Below are 13771 nucleotides of genomic sequence, written 5' to 3'. Positions count from 1 at the left end.
CCCTCCCGCTTCCAGCAGAGCTAAGGGAGCAGAAAGTTTTTCTTTTTTCCCACAGAGCACGGTGGTGTTGATTCTAAAGTTTTTGTTTTTTTGAGACAGGAAGGGACAAAAATGAATTTGGAACAAAAAGGGGTAGAGATTCTTTTCCCACTGTATTCTGCTCAAGGTATTTCCCCCCAAAATAAGCTGAGAACCATGGTATAAAAGGAGAGAAAAAGGAGACTTCAAAAAACAGGGCAAATGAGCACGAGAGGAGAAAAGAAAAAGAAAAAGGAAAAAAAAAAAAGACAGCAACTTGCTCCCAGGGACTGAAGAAAATTTAAAAAGGAAGGTTGGAATCCATCAGTGTTCCATTAGTCATCCTCTCCTTCATCCTCCTCTCCTTCCGCCCTCCATCATCATCTTCATCTTCTTCACCTTCATCCTCATCTCCTTCATCAATGTCTTCCAATCCTTCTTCTTCATCATCATCATCATCATCATCATCATCATCACCTTCATCCTCATCTCCTTCATCAATGTCTTCCAATCCTTCTTCTTCATCATCATCATCATCATCATCATCATCATCACCTTCATCCTCATCTCCTTCATCAATGTCTTCCAATCCTTCTTCTTCATCATCATCATCATCATCTTCATCTTCTTCACCTTCATCCTCATCTCCTTCATCAATATCTTCCAATCCTTCTTCTTCATCATCATCATCATCATCCTCTTCTCCTTCCCCTTCTTCGTCACCCATATCGGGAACCAAGTAGTACTGTAATGGATTTGGCCAAATATCATCTTTGATGGCCTCTCCTAACTCATCTGCACCTGCATCAGAATGGTCAGTCAACCAGGTGAAGAAGCTCTCTGGTTCCTCATGCTGTGTCTTCCTGCTGGCTTTAATCTGTTTGACTTGAACGTTTCGTCAAATCCTTTCCAGATTTCCATGTCATTTCAGTGGACTTTGAAGATGGATCACCATTCTCATTCAGATGAAATTCTTTGGAGAGAACTTTATTTTCGAAGTAAGGGTTTTCATCAAAATAAAAATCTATTCTGTAACCTGATTTAATATCTTCAAATTCTGTCACTTCAACTCTTGTCAAATAATGCAGCGCCTCTTCATCCTTCTCCCCAAGCAGTGCAGACACTTGTGGATGGTTGACAAATGTTGTTACCCAAAAATTGGGGATTTGGGCGATCAATTCCGACCTCTTCTGAAAAAATGGTTGGCGGAGTTTGTTATATTTCTGTTCTACTTTCAAAATCTCCTCACTGGCTTGTTCATTAAGTCTGTCTATTTCATTTTGTACTTCATCAATATGTTCAATTGCTTCTTGCTGTTCTTTTTCTCCTTTATGCAAGTGCTGAGATGTTGACGTCTGCCCTGGCTTGGGGGCAGGAGGCTGTCTCGGTTTCTGCGTTTGAGGCGGGAGCGAAGACTGGCGTTTGGGGGCCATGCTGCGAGGAAACTTAGTTTCTCTTTGAAGTTGCGGAAAGTATCTTTACCTGAATATTTTACCTATCTTAATTTAACCCATCTTAATTAAACTAAATTAAAACTACATTTATGACAAACACCGTCTTTGGCAGCATTCCAGTTATTTTTTAAGGAAATATGCAATAATTTGTCTTTTTGCAGATTTTTAGGGGAAAAATCATTGGCTAGAACAAAAGTAGGCTGAAAAAATAAGTAGTTTGAAATTAATATTTTCAGACCATGGATTTTGTGTGTTTTATTTTTTCCCTATAATTAACTACTTAAATGGGGCACCTGGGTGGCTCGGGGGGTTAAGCCTCTGCCTTCGGCTCAGGTCACGATCTCAGGGTCCTGGGATCAAGGCCCACATGGGGCTCTCTGCTCAGTGGGGAGTCTGCTTCCCCTCCTCTCTCTGCCTGCCTCTGCCTACTTGTGATCTCTCTGTCAAATAAATACATAAAATATTTTTTAAAAAATTAATTACTTTAATGTATAATGGGAAAGTTTTATAATTTTTAATTTTTTTAGTTTATATTTAAATCATCTACTAACAAAGGTAAATAAATTTCTATCTCCCTAATTTATACACGTTTTTTTTCCTTGTCTTATTGTATTAACTAAAATTTGCAGTAAGATGTTGAAGAGTAGTGGAAAAATGGGATGTCCTTACTTTATCTCTGATCTTAGGGAAAAAGCATTCACTTTCCCACCATTAGGTAAATATTAGCTGAAGGATTTTTGTTTTTTATCATGGTCAGGAAGTCAGGAAGTTTTCTTATATTTCTAGTTTTCTGAGAACTTTTTTTTTTTATGGAAAGGTGACTGATTTTGTTGATTTTTTTCTGTATCTATTAACATGATCTTATGATTTTTCTTTTTTTTTTTTTGACCTGTTGATGTAATGAATTAAAATAATTGATTTTCCAATGTTAACTAGCCTTGAATATCTGGAATATATTCTACTTGGTCATGGTCTGTATTTCTTTATACACATTGTTAGTTTCAATATGGTGTTGAGGATTTTTACATTTAGGTCATGAGATAAATTGACCTTTTCTATAGTGTCTTTGTCTAGTATTAGTATTAGGGTAATGCTGGCCTCATAGGATGAGGAAGGAAGTATTCCTTTCTCTTCTATTTTCTTTATAGATTGTAGACAATTGGTACTATTTCTTCTTTAAATGCCTGGTAGCCTTCACCAATGAAAACATCTGAGCCTGGCACATTCTGTTTTGGAAGGTTATTATTTTTTTATTCAATTTATTTAATACATGTTAAGATATTGGTAATTTACATATTATCTCTTTTTCTCTTGGTTACTTGGCTAGGGTTTTATCAATTCTATTGACTTTTTCAAAGAACCAGCTTTGAGTTGTGTTACTTTTCTCTACTATGTTCGTATTTCAATTTCATTGATTTTTCCCAGATATTTTTTCTTCTTTTTACTTAGAACTTAATTTGATTTTATTTTTCTAGTTTCCTAAGGTGTTAGCTTACATTAGTTTTTTTGGTTTTTTTTTTTTTTTAGATCTTGTTTTTCTTTTCTAAGATGTGCATTCAAAGCTGTACATTCGTTTAGTGCTACTTTCACTACATTCTACAATTTTTTATAGGTCATATCTTGTTTTCATTTAGTACAAAATATTTTTAATATAATTTGACATGTCTTTGATGCATTTTTTAGTTAGAAGTGTGATTTTTAATGTCTCCACATTTTAGGATTTGCCACTTATATTTTTGTTATTAAGTTCTAGTTTAATATAATTAAGGTCTGGGAGCACACTTTGCATCATTTCTATTCTTTTACATTTAAGTATATTTTATAGCCCAGAATGTGATCTGTAATGGTGACTCTTCCATGTAAGACTGAGAAACGTGTATTCAGCACCGTTGGGTGAAGTAATCTATAAATGTCAATTGGAGCCAGTTGATTGATGGTTGCTATTCAGGTCCTCTGTGATCTTTCTGATTTTCTATCTGTTGGATCTGTCAGTTACTGAGAGAGAAGTGTTGAAGTTTCCAACTAGGAGGGTGGATTCATCTACTTCTCTATGCGGTCCCATCAGTTTTGCCTTATGTATTTTGATACTCTGTCATTAAATAACTTTGTTATATCTACTTGTAGAATTAGAGCCTTTATCATTATGAATTTCTTCTCTTTATCTCTGATAATTTTCCCTGCTTTGACAGGAGCTTTGACTGATATTAATATACCTACTTAATCTTTCTTTTGAGTAGTAATAGCATGGTACAGCTTTATCTATCCCTTTACTTTTAATCTAAATTACTATACCTAAAGCGAATTCCTTATAGACAACATATAGGTAAGTCTTAACTTTTTAAATGCACTCTGACCGTCTCTGTCAATCTCTGTTTTTATTTGATGTATTTAAATTATTGGCATTAAAGTGATATAGCTATATTAATATCTATCACATATGGAACAGGTTTTTTTTTTTAATTGTCTTTTTTCTTTGGGGTGTGTGTGTGTGTGTGTGTGTTCTCCTTTTCTACATCCTCAGGCTTTATTTTAGCATTTATATGATTGCATTTTCTCTCCTGTCTTAGCCTATTAATTACACTATCTTCTAAATGTTTGCAGCCAACTCCACTTTTGAGTGACATTTAACTGCTTCACAGGTGGTGCAAATATATTTTAATGTCCCAATTCCCCTTCCCACCTCTTAAAATGTGGTTGTAAATCCCACCTACAGTGCATAAGGGTCCTTTTTTTCTACATCCTCACCAATATTTATTTCTTATTTTTTTTTTTTTTTAAATGTTACATTAGTCACCATAAAGTACACTGTTATGGGGCACCTGGGTGGCTCAGTGGGTTAAACCTCTACCTTTGGCTCAAGTCATGATCTCAGGGTCCTGGGATCGAGCACCATGTTGGGCTCTCTCTTCAGTAGGAAGCCTGCTTCCCACACCTCACCCCCCCATCTCTGCCTGCCTCTTTGCCTGCTTGTGATCTCTCTCTCTCTGTCAAATAAGTAAATAAAATCTTTTTTATAAATTTTTAAAAAGTACACCATTAGTTTTTGACATAGTATTCCATGATTTATTGTTTGAATATAATACCCAGGGCTCCATGTGATATGTGCCCTCCTTAATACCCATCAGAGCTAATCCCCTTCTCTTCTAATACCCTCAGTTTTCTTTTTCCTGTAGTGCATTTTTTCTCATGGTACATCTCCCCCTTGTATTTCTCCCTCTTCATTTTCCCCCTCCTTCTCCTAATGTCCTCCATGCTATTCCTATATTCCACAAATAAGTGAAAACATATAATTGAGTTTCTCTACTTGACTTATTTTTCTTAGCATAATCTCCTCCAGTTCCATCCATCTTGATGCAAGCATTGGGTATTCATTGTTTCTGATGGCTAAGAAATATTCCATTTATATATGGACCGTATGCTCTTTATCAGTTCATCTGTTGAAGGACATCTTGGCTTTTCCCACAGTTTGGCTATTGTGGACATTGCTGCTATAAACATTGGGGTGTATGTGTCCCTTCTTTTCACTTCATCTGTATCTCTGGGATAAATACGCAGTAGTGAAATTGCTGAGTCATAGGATAGCTCTATTTTTAATTTTTTGAGGAATCTTCACACTCTTTTCCAAAGTGGCTCTACCAACTTGCATTCCTACTGAGAGTGTAAGAGGGTTCCCCTTTCTTCACAGCCTCTCCAACATTTGTTGTTTCTTGCCTTGTCAATTTTTGCCATTCTAACTGGTATCAGTGTGGTTTTGATTTGAATGTCCCTAATGGCTAATGATGTTGAATATTTTTTCATGTGTCTGTTAGCCATTTATATGTCTTGTTTTGAGAAGTGTCTGTTCATGTCTTCTGCCCATTTTTTGACTTGATTGTTTTTTGAGTGTTGTTTGAGAAGTTCTTTATAGATCTTGGATATCAGTCATTTGACTGTACTGTCATTTGCCAATGCCTTCCCCCATTCTGTGGGTAATCTCTTTATTTTATTGACTGTTTCCTTTGCTTTGCAGATGCTTTTTATCTTGATGAAGTCCCAAAAGTTCATTTTCACTTTTGACCCCCAGAAATTTTGTGGAACATGGACATGTGTTTGTGTGCGAAGCGCCATGACTCTCATTAGCAACTGAGACAATTATGTAACGGGCAAGAGTATAACAGTACAAAGAGTAGGTAAATGCTCTGGGAACTCATCCTACAAAATCCTACTCTACCTACAAAAAATCCCTTCTTCCAGTGAGTGGGAAACAGATATTGGAGAGTGTCTGTAGAGACAAAAGAGGCAGACAGACAGACTTGCATGGATTTAATGCTAAACGCCAAGGAGCCTCACCCACCATGTTCACAATGACTCTTGGAGAGGAGGGAGAACAAACCCAAAAATTAATAAAGAAGTATTTTTTTTTCTTTTAGGCTTAAGGATGTTTGAGATATATCACTAGTATCCATTCATATAACAGATGATCAATCCTTCCATTTTTATTCTGACACAAAGTATCTACTTAATGTTTTAAATTTCATCAGCTAATGAGTAATCATTGTTATTAAACAGCCATATCACAGAAATAACAGAGAGAAAAGTCAAAATTTGTAATATTTTCATTTTCATTGTAGCTGACTTAGGTACTCTTCTACGGATATCAACTCTGATATTTTAAGTAACATTTCATGGAGGCTGATTCCTCCCTGCTGTCCTGCTCCCCCCAGTTGCTCACATGGCCTCTTCCTTTACTTTCGCCCTCTGGGGCAAAAAAAAAGGCCAACATGTCTTGACTCTGTTCACCCAGAAAAGGGTAAGACTACAAAGAGAATGAGATATAATAGACATTCAGCATACAACTCGAGGCACAAGGAGAGAAGATATTTTTGCAGTTAGAAGGGGAGGGAAGCCATCGTGCCAGGGAAGGTCAGCAGCATCTTTAGTTATGGCAGCCAAATATTGCCTCACTAATTGGATCATTTACCTCCCCGAACTGTGACAAGGGTCGCTCATCTGCACTTGTCAGACCTGTAAACGCCTCAGCTGATCAGGTGGCTTAAAACTGAAAGATTCTGTTAATTAGTGCTAATTGATTCCACCTGATATGACTTTATATTTAACCATCCACAGGATGCCCGGCTTCCTGACCAGTGAGGAGTGCTTTGTATATCTGATAGGTAGGAAAAATAAAAGGTCTGGACTAAACAAGGAGAAAAGCACATAATTTTAGCAGAGAAGACCAGCATCTGTGTATTTATTTGTATGCCTCTCTGACTTCCTAAAGTTCACAGTCTTTTGTTGGGACAGTTTGTCCACACATGCCTCTGAGAACTGCCAGGTAAAGCCAGGATCTATTCCTAGAAAGGGTGGGAAGCCACAAAGCTTATCAGGAAGCTTTGATTGTTAGACAGTACTGTTTCCTGGGAGATTAAGATACCTATGCTATGTATATCATATATTATTAGTCATTATATATATTTTACTCAGAACCTAAGATTTTTAAATTAAAAGCTCAAAACATATTATAAAACTCTTGCTGACCACAATCCTGCCCCCCCATATATGATTGAAAACATAAGTACCAAATTCCATTTATCTTGTTCTAATTTTCTTGCTCATTAACAGCAGTTCTGCCCCGCAAGACATTTCAGGCGAACAGAATACACTTTGTGCATTTGGTAAATATCCCTCTATCATGACTGGAAGTATTTGAGGAGAACTTATAACCAAATAGCATGAATAACAATTGAATAGACATGAATAGACTTTCTAGAGAACATTAGTGTGGAGGCAAGTTCCTATACCTTCATTTCTTTTCTTTTCTTTTTTATAATTTTTTATAATATTATGTTAGCCACCATACAGTACATCATTAGTTTTTGATGTTGTGTTCCATGATTCATTGTTTGCATATAACACCCAGTGCTCCACGCAATCTGTGCCCTCCTTAATACAATCACTGGTCTCACCCAACCCATATGTACATTTCAAGAAGCTCAGAGCTCTTTACAGATCTAATAACTTGTCCAAAAGAAACCAGCCAGACCTTATTTCTTTCTTGTGTCTTGTTATGCCACTGGTGGTTTCTCAGACATAGGATATGGTTATGCATCTGTGGAGTCTTGTGTCTTCATCTTAGTGATTTGGGGTTGCATTGTTTTGTAGAAGCATCTTAAGTAGCTCTGGGAGATTTTTTAAAATTTTTTGTAAGGACCAGTTACACAAAGAATTGCAGATTACATTCTCTTGGTAGTATTCTAAGAAGCATAAATGGATATGTCTTCCCAGAAGGCAATTGACAGCAACTATCAAGATTCTATATATATATATGTAGTCTTTTTGTATATATCCATCTATTTCCTTCAGTGTGCATAAGTTACCACTGAAATATACAGTGTATACCATATATATATTATATAAAATATTCATATATATAATTATCTCATGTTACACATGAAATATTATATGTATATATTATACATACACATACACATGTGTGTACGTGGTATATCTTTTGACCTAGTGAAGCCATTCCTAGAAAATTTTCCTATAGTGACAATGGACCAAACATGTATAGATAGGTATAGAAAAAAGTATACTGAGGCTATGTTGCAATCATGAATAAATGGAACTGCTGCCCATGAGTGGAAATAAGTTATAGAAATAAGTGAATCACAGTATGTGCATCCAGAAGAAGTCTTCATTCATCAGTGATAATGCAGACTTATTTATTCATATAAACAGGTATCAAGAAGATTTAGCTGAAGGAAAAAAGAACATTGTGTGTAATAATATAGTGTTATATATGTTGAGAGAGAAAATAGCTGAAAAGCTGTTTTTATTAAAATGTCAATCTCCAGGGTGCCTGGGTGGCTCAGTGGGTTAAGCCGCTGCCTTCGGCTCAGGTCATGATCTCAGGGTCCTGGGATCGAGTCCCGCATCGGGCTCTCTGCTCAGCAGGGAGCCTGCTTCCTCCTCTCTCTCTCTCTCTCTCTCTCTGCCTGACTCTCTGCTTACTTGTGATCTCTCTCTGTCAAATAAATAATAAAATCTTTAAAAAAAAATGTCAATCTCCAATGGAGATTGTTTTAGCTTTCTTATAATATTTAATGCTCTTAAATTGTATTTATAATCATAAGTAAGACAATAAATGTTTTCTTTAAGATTTTATTTATTTATTTATTTATTTATTTGAGAGAGAGAGAGAGAGAGAGCAAGTGGAAGGGCAGAGGAAGAGGGACAAGCAGACTCCTCGCTGAGCCCAGAGCCCAACACAGGACTCAACCTCACCACCCTCAGATTATGAACTAAACTGAAATCAAGTGCCAGTCAGCCAACTAAGCCACATAGATACCCCAAGCTTGTCTTTATCTCTTCCTTCCTTTCTTGTTCCTTCTGTCTTTCTTTCTTTCTTACTTTCTTTCTTTCTTCTGCGATGTCTGATCTTATTTATTTGTCACTCTTAGAAAATCTCATTTTTGACTGGAATCAGGCTTAGAGGTAGAAACTGTCAGAGAGGTCATTTTCCATCTCAGTGATCTGCTCCTGGCATTTTTCTTTGGCCTCCTTCATTCTCTTGGCCAAAAGTTTAACATATTATGCAGTCTCTTCCTTATTTGTCTTAGTACTCTGTTTATTCAGAGCAATATACCAACACGTCTCTGAGAGGACAAATGGAGTAACAAGAAGCTGAACATTGGACAATTTGGTTCTAGGTTTCTTGCCTTCTTTGCTTAGGGACTTTCTCACATGATAATGGTAGATGTCATCTTTTTTAGAGAGAGAGAAAAGTTTGTAGATTCTTCTAGCTTTTGGGGTCCCAGGCAACAAGCACAGTAGTATCAGCGAATCCAGAAATACCCTTCTTCCCTTTCTTTACCTGACCAAGTTGATAACACTGAAATTGGCCTCCACAATGGAACCCCAAAGAGATTTGTGCTTTCTCTCTCCAGTCCTTCTTGGTCTATAGCAGAAATGGGTCAAGACACCCTGTCCCATGGGGAAGCCATGTTTGTCATTGCCACCACTGATTCAGACCATATAATCCTTCCATTATTCACCCATAGTATCAGCAACAACTTCCATGGCATAACCATCTCATAAAAGGTACTAAGTTTGCATTCATCATCCACTACAATAAGTTTCTGGCAGCCAGTAGCTGGGAAAGAGACATTCAGCTTCATCCTAAAGCAAATTACCACCTCCAAGGTGCCATGAAAAAGAGCACCTATTTTCATTTTACAGAGAAAACCCCACATATAGGACACATTTGAAATAGCAAAATAACGGAAAATAAGGTGGACTGGAGATTTGAACTGCTATCCACACCCAGACACTACCAGTCTAACAGCCTGCAGTGTGCAAAGGTCCTTCCAGGGCCTGAGCAAACAGGAGTTCTCACAGCTTCTTGCTGGATCCTCACTCCCAGAGCTGTTTACTGGGCAAGCATTTCTTTTGAGGTTTGCAGCTTAACGACCACTCTGCCCAGTGATTGTTCCTCTACATTTCCACTGTGTACAGCGATTCCCATTCGAACCCCTAGATAGTGTTCCACTGTTTCCATGTAGAAAGTTATACATGCTGAAAGAAATGACGGATTATGATAAAGAACCTTCCACTGAGATAGCAGAGTAGGCACCACTCTGATTCCATTCTGACAGATAACTATAGAGATAACAGAGTAATAAACACAGGAAAACCCTCATGGATGCTGGAACTAGGGAAGTGAGACAGGTTCTGTGAGGAAATAAGACATTTCTGCTGCATATGATGCAGATGGGGAAAAAGCAAAGAAAGAAGAAAACAGCTTCCTGAGAAGGAAACAAAGGATATGTGGCAGAAGCCAAATTATCCCCCTGTTTAAGAGAGATCAGAACTAGAAGTGGGGGTTCTGGGAGCACATGTGGACTCATGAACAGCTCAGAGAACTCTCAGCCTGGATGGCACCATGGGGGCCCACATGTCATCCTGATGATTCTGTCCCTACCTAGCTGTGGAACCATACCCAGGACACAGAGGAAATTCACAGAAATAAAGATTCTGAGCTGAAATTAAATTTACAGCAAATTTTTATTTTTCCTAATCAAATGATAATCTGGACAGATTCCATCTGAGTCCTTGTCTGAAATACACAGAGGCTCTTCTTTAGAAATATACATTTAAAAAAGCACCAGCTAAAAAATAAAGGGCAATGGACACAGAGACCACTGTAGATTTTCTTTGAGAGAAATGAGGAAATGTGACGAACCCTGAATCACATCTCCCACATCATTCAATGGCCTGTGGTATGCATGACACAATCAAGGATGGTCAGGAAGATGGGGCAATCCAAAGTCAACCATCAAGTGGAAACAAAAAGTTATCATTGCTGAATTTAAAATTGCAGCAGGGGCAAGGAATATGTGATGGGATACTCAGAAGCTGAATTAAGAAAACAGAATTCAAGTGTAAGAAAATATCTCAAAATCTAGGAAAAAGTTCCAAAAAAGTTAATGCATTAAAGTAAACATATAAACATATAAAATGAACAGAAATAAACAGAGCCAGAAAGCCATCCTCAATAGAGAGCCAAAATGCAGAGAAAAAGAAAAATAAATAAGTAAATAAATAATAATGAAAGAAATAAGAGTGTCACTTCCTTGATCCAAAGCTCTGGCTCAGTCCTCAGGCCACACATTGAGCAGTTCTATTCCTGTCTGGCTTGTCTCCCTCTCTCACGCACTGGGCCTGGATGTAAGAGCACTTCCATTTCTGCAGTTGCACAAGCAACCTCTCTCCTGGGGGACTCTGTTTGTGCCAAGACACTCAAGCTGACCCACTGCCTCACCTCCTCCTGGCCCGCTCAGACTCACAGTCCCTGCATGTGCACATCTGCTTGTTTCCCAGGGGCCCTCCATCCCACCTTCTCTGCTTTCCTTGTCTCCACAGCACTGCTTTCAGAGAACACACAATGTACTAATGTATTTTTTTTTATCTTATGTCTCTTCAGGTACCTCACTCGGGCAAGCATATGATCTATTTTACTCCCTAGTGTAGTGGTTTGGAATCAGGAACAACTTTTCCCCCAGAGCAACATAGGCGATGTGTAGCAACAATTTGGTTGACACAACTGGGAGGAAGGAGGGTTGCTACCAGTACTTCTTGGTGGGGAAATGCTGGCAAACATTCTACAATTCACAGGAGAGCCTCCTCCTTCACAATGAAGAATTATCCAGTCAAAAATGCTCATAATCCTGAGGTTGAGAAATCCTGCTGTATGATACCTCCAACACCTAGAATGTAATAAGTACACATTAATATTATTGGATTAATGGTAGATGGAAGGACAGATGGATGGAGTGATGCACACATAGATGATTGGATGGATGGATGGATGGATGGATGGATGAACTGAAGATAAAATTCCTGAGCTGAATGTAACCTATGGAGTTTTAAAAAGGTAACAGATTGTTAATTTAAAATAATGGGAAGGGGAAACAAATGCATTTCTATAGGTATTCTGGCACTTTGAAATTCAACGTTTTTAAATAATTACAGGCACTGAAGCAGGGGAAAAGTTACCAGTAGATAGACAGATAGATAGATGGAGAGAGAGAGACATATAGAGAGTCCTAGGTGCTTCCACACCACAACTGCCAAAGATAACACATAGATGGTTACAGGTTTGGTGGGGAATGATGGGAGCAAGATATTTTAACCTCAATTAAGTGTTGCAATATGTGGTCATGTAGGGATACAGAGCTTGAATTTGCCAAGAATAATTTCTAAAAAAATGCGCTCTAGGTAAATGAGAAATAAGTCAAATCAAATAATTCAAGATTGGGAGGCAGCACTGGCACACAAGGTTGTCCCAAAGCAATGTAGAGTCATTTGACTAAGTACTATTAACAAGTAAATGAAACTTTATGCAAATGGAAAAAATGAAGCTTGGAGATGAGACATAGATAAAGTCTAAAATAAAATCTGCATATGAGATTACAGCAAAGAAACTGGGATTGAAATCACTTAAATATAAGCAGCATTAGAAACATCACAAGAAAATATGGTCAGCATTTAACAGATCTCAAGTAGGAAAATGGCTTTCCAAGTATCAGTACAAACAAAAGAACTAAAAAGAGAAAATATGACAGACCTCTAAACCCAACTAGACGAAATTTTAAGACCTACGTGAGAGTAAATTTTACAAGAATAAAAGGCAAATTGCGAACTGGAAAACAGATGAGCAACATATGGGTATGGACATGTAGTTGGGGATGTCTCCCAGTGCTCCTCAAACATTAGAAACAAAACCTCTTCGAAAGAAAGAAGAAAAAGTTGAGCCTCTTCAGAAAAACCTGAACAGTAGAAATACATGTGCACATAAATTCTAATGGCCAATAAATACTCTTAAAATGTTCAACATATACTTGTAATAATTACACTGTTCTCCCATATTATTTTTCCTACATAAGTAGAAATTTTTGTAACAATTGACATAATAATTATGTGGAGTAACAGTATTGTGGAGCACAAGAAAAGGGGTGTACCATGCTCCTTCTGTAAAAGTAGAGAACTTTGGACAAACCACCTGGAATCCAGTGAGGAAGCATGAGGATTCAAACTCAAAAAACCACATACGCTCTAATGAAGGGACCTCATTGCATTTCTAGCAATTTGTCCTAAGGAATCAGTCACAGATGTTTAAAAAGATGCATGTGCAGTGCTGCTCTTTGCAGCATAATTTATAAGAGTGAAAAATTGGAAACAATCTAAATGGCTGCCAATAAGAAATTGGTTTTTAAAATATGGAACATATAAACGATGATGAAATTCAAGAGAATGATTAGCAGTCATGTGCAAGAATACCAAATGAAATGGAGAATGATCAGCGAGGGAAATAGGCTCAAAATAATGTGTAGTGTGACCTAGGTTTGATTAAAATATGTGCAAATATAATGCTAACTATTTACATGTATGAAATATGTGCAAGGGAAAAGGTTGAAATTAAATATAACAGTATGTTATTGGAGACTCTCTAAGTCAACTTTGAAAAACAAGAGCAGAGTGGAAGAATGTTCCCTGCCAAATCTTAAGACACATTACAAAGTCTTGGCAAAACACACATATTTATTGGGCCTAAAGAACAGTCTGTAGGAGGAAGCTTGCCTTTCCTTGCTAGACGGGATGCTTCCTTATTCACGAATTGCTGAACAAAGCCAACTCAATCCTTATAAAAGAAGATAAAAGGAAAACAAAGAAACAAAGAAATGTCTGTAGGACAATGGAATCAGGTGGAGATGTCAGAGATAGACTGATTTATAGATGAAAATAATAATAATAATAAT

The 13771-nt window shown here is 37.3% G+C and overlaps 2 pseudogenes; both read right to left on the bottom strand.

Moving 5' to 3' along the window:
- Positions 1–478: 478 nt before the first annotated feature.
- On the bottom strand, positions 479–1451 carry LOC116568795 (annotated as a pseudogene).
- A 7469-nt stretch (positions 1452–8920) lies between these two features.
- On the bottom strand, positions 8921–9631 carry LOC116569272 (annotated as a pseudogene).
- Between the last annotated feature and the right edge of the window lie 4140 nt (positions 9632–13771).

The sequence above is a fragment of the Mustela erminea genome, chromosome 11 (assembly GCF_009829155.1).
Source record: "Mustela erminea isolate mMusErm1 chromosome 11, mMusErm1.Pri, whole genome shotgun sequence".
Taxonomy (NCBI): Eukaryota; Metazoa; Chordata; class Mammalia; order Carnivora; family Mustelidae; genus Mustela; species Mustela erminea.
This window is presented reverse-complemented; position numbering and strand designations above follow the sequence as displayed.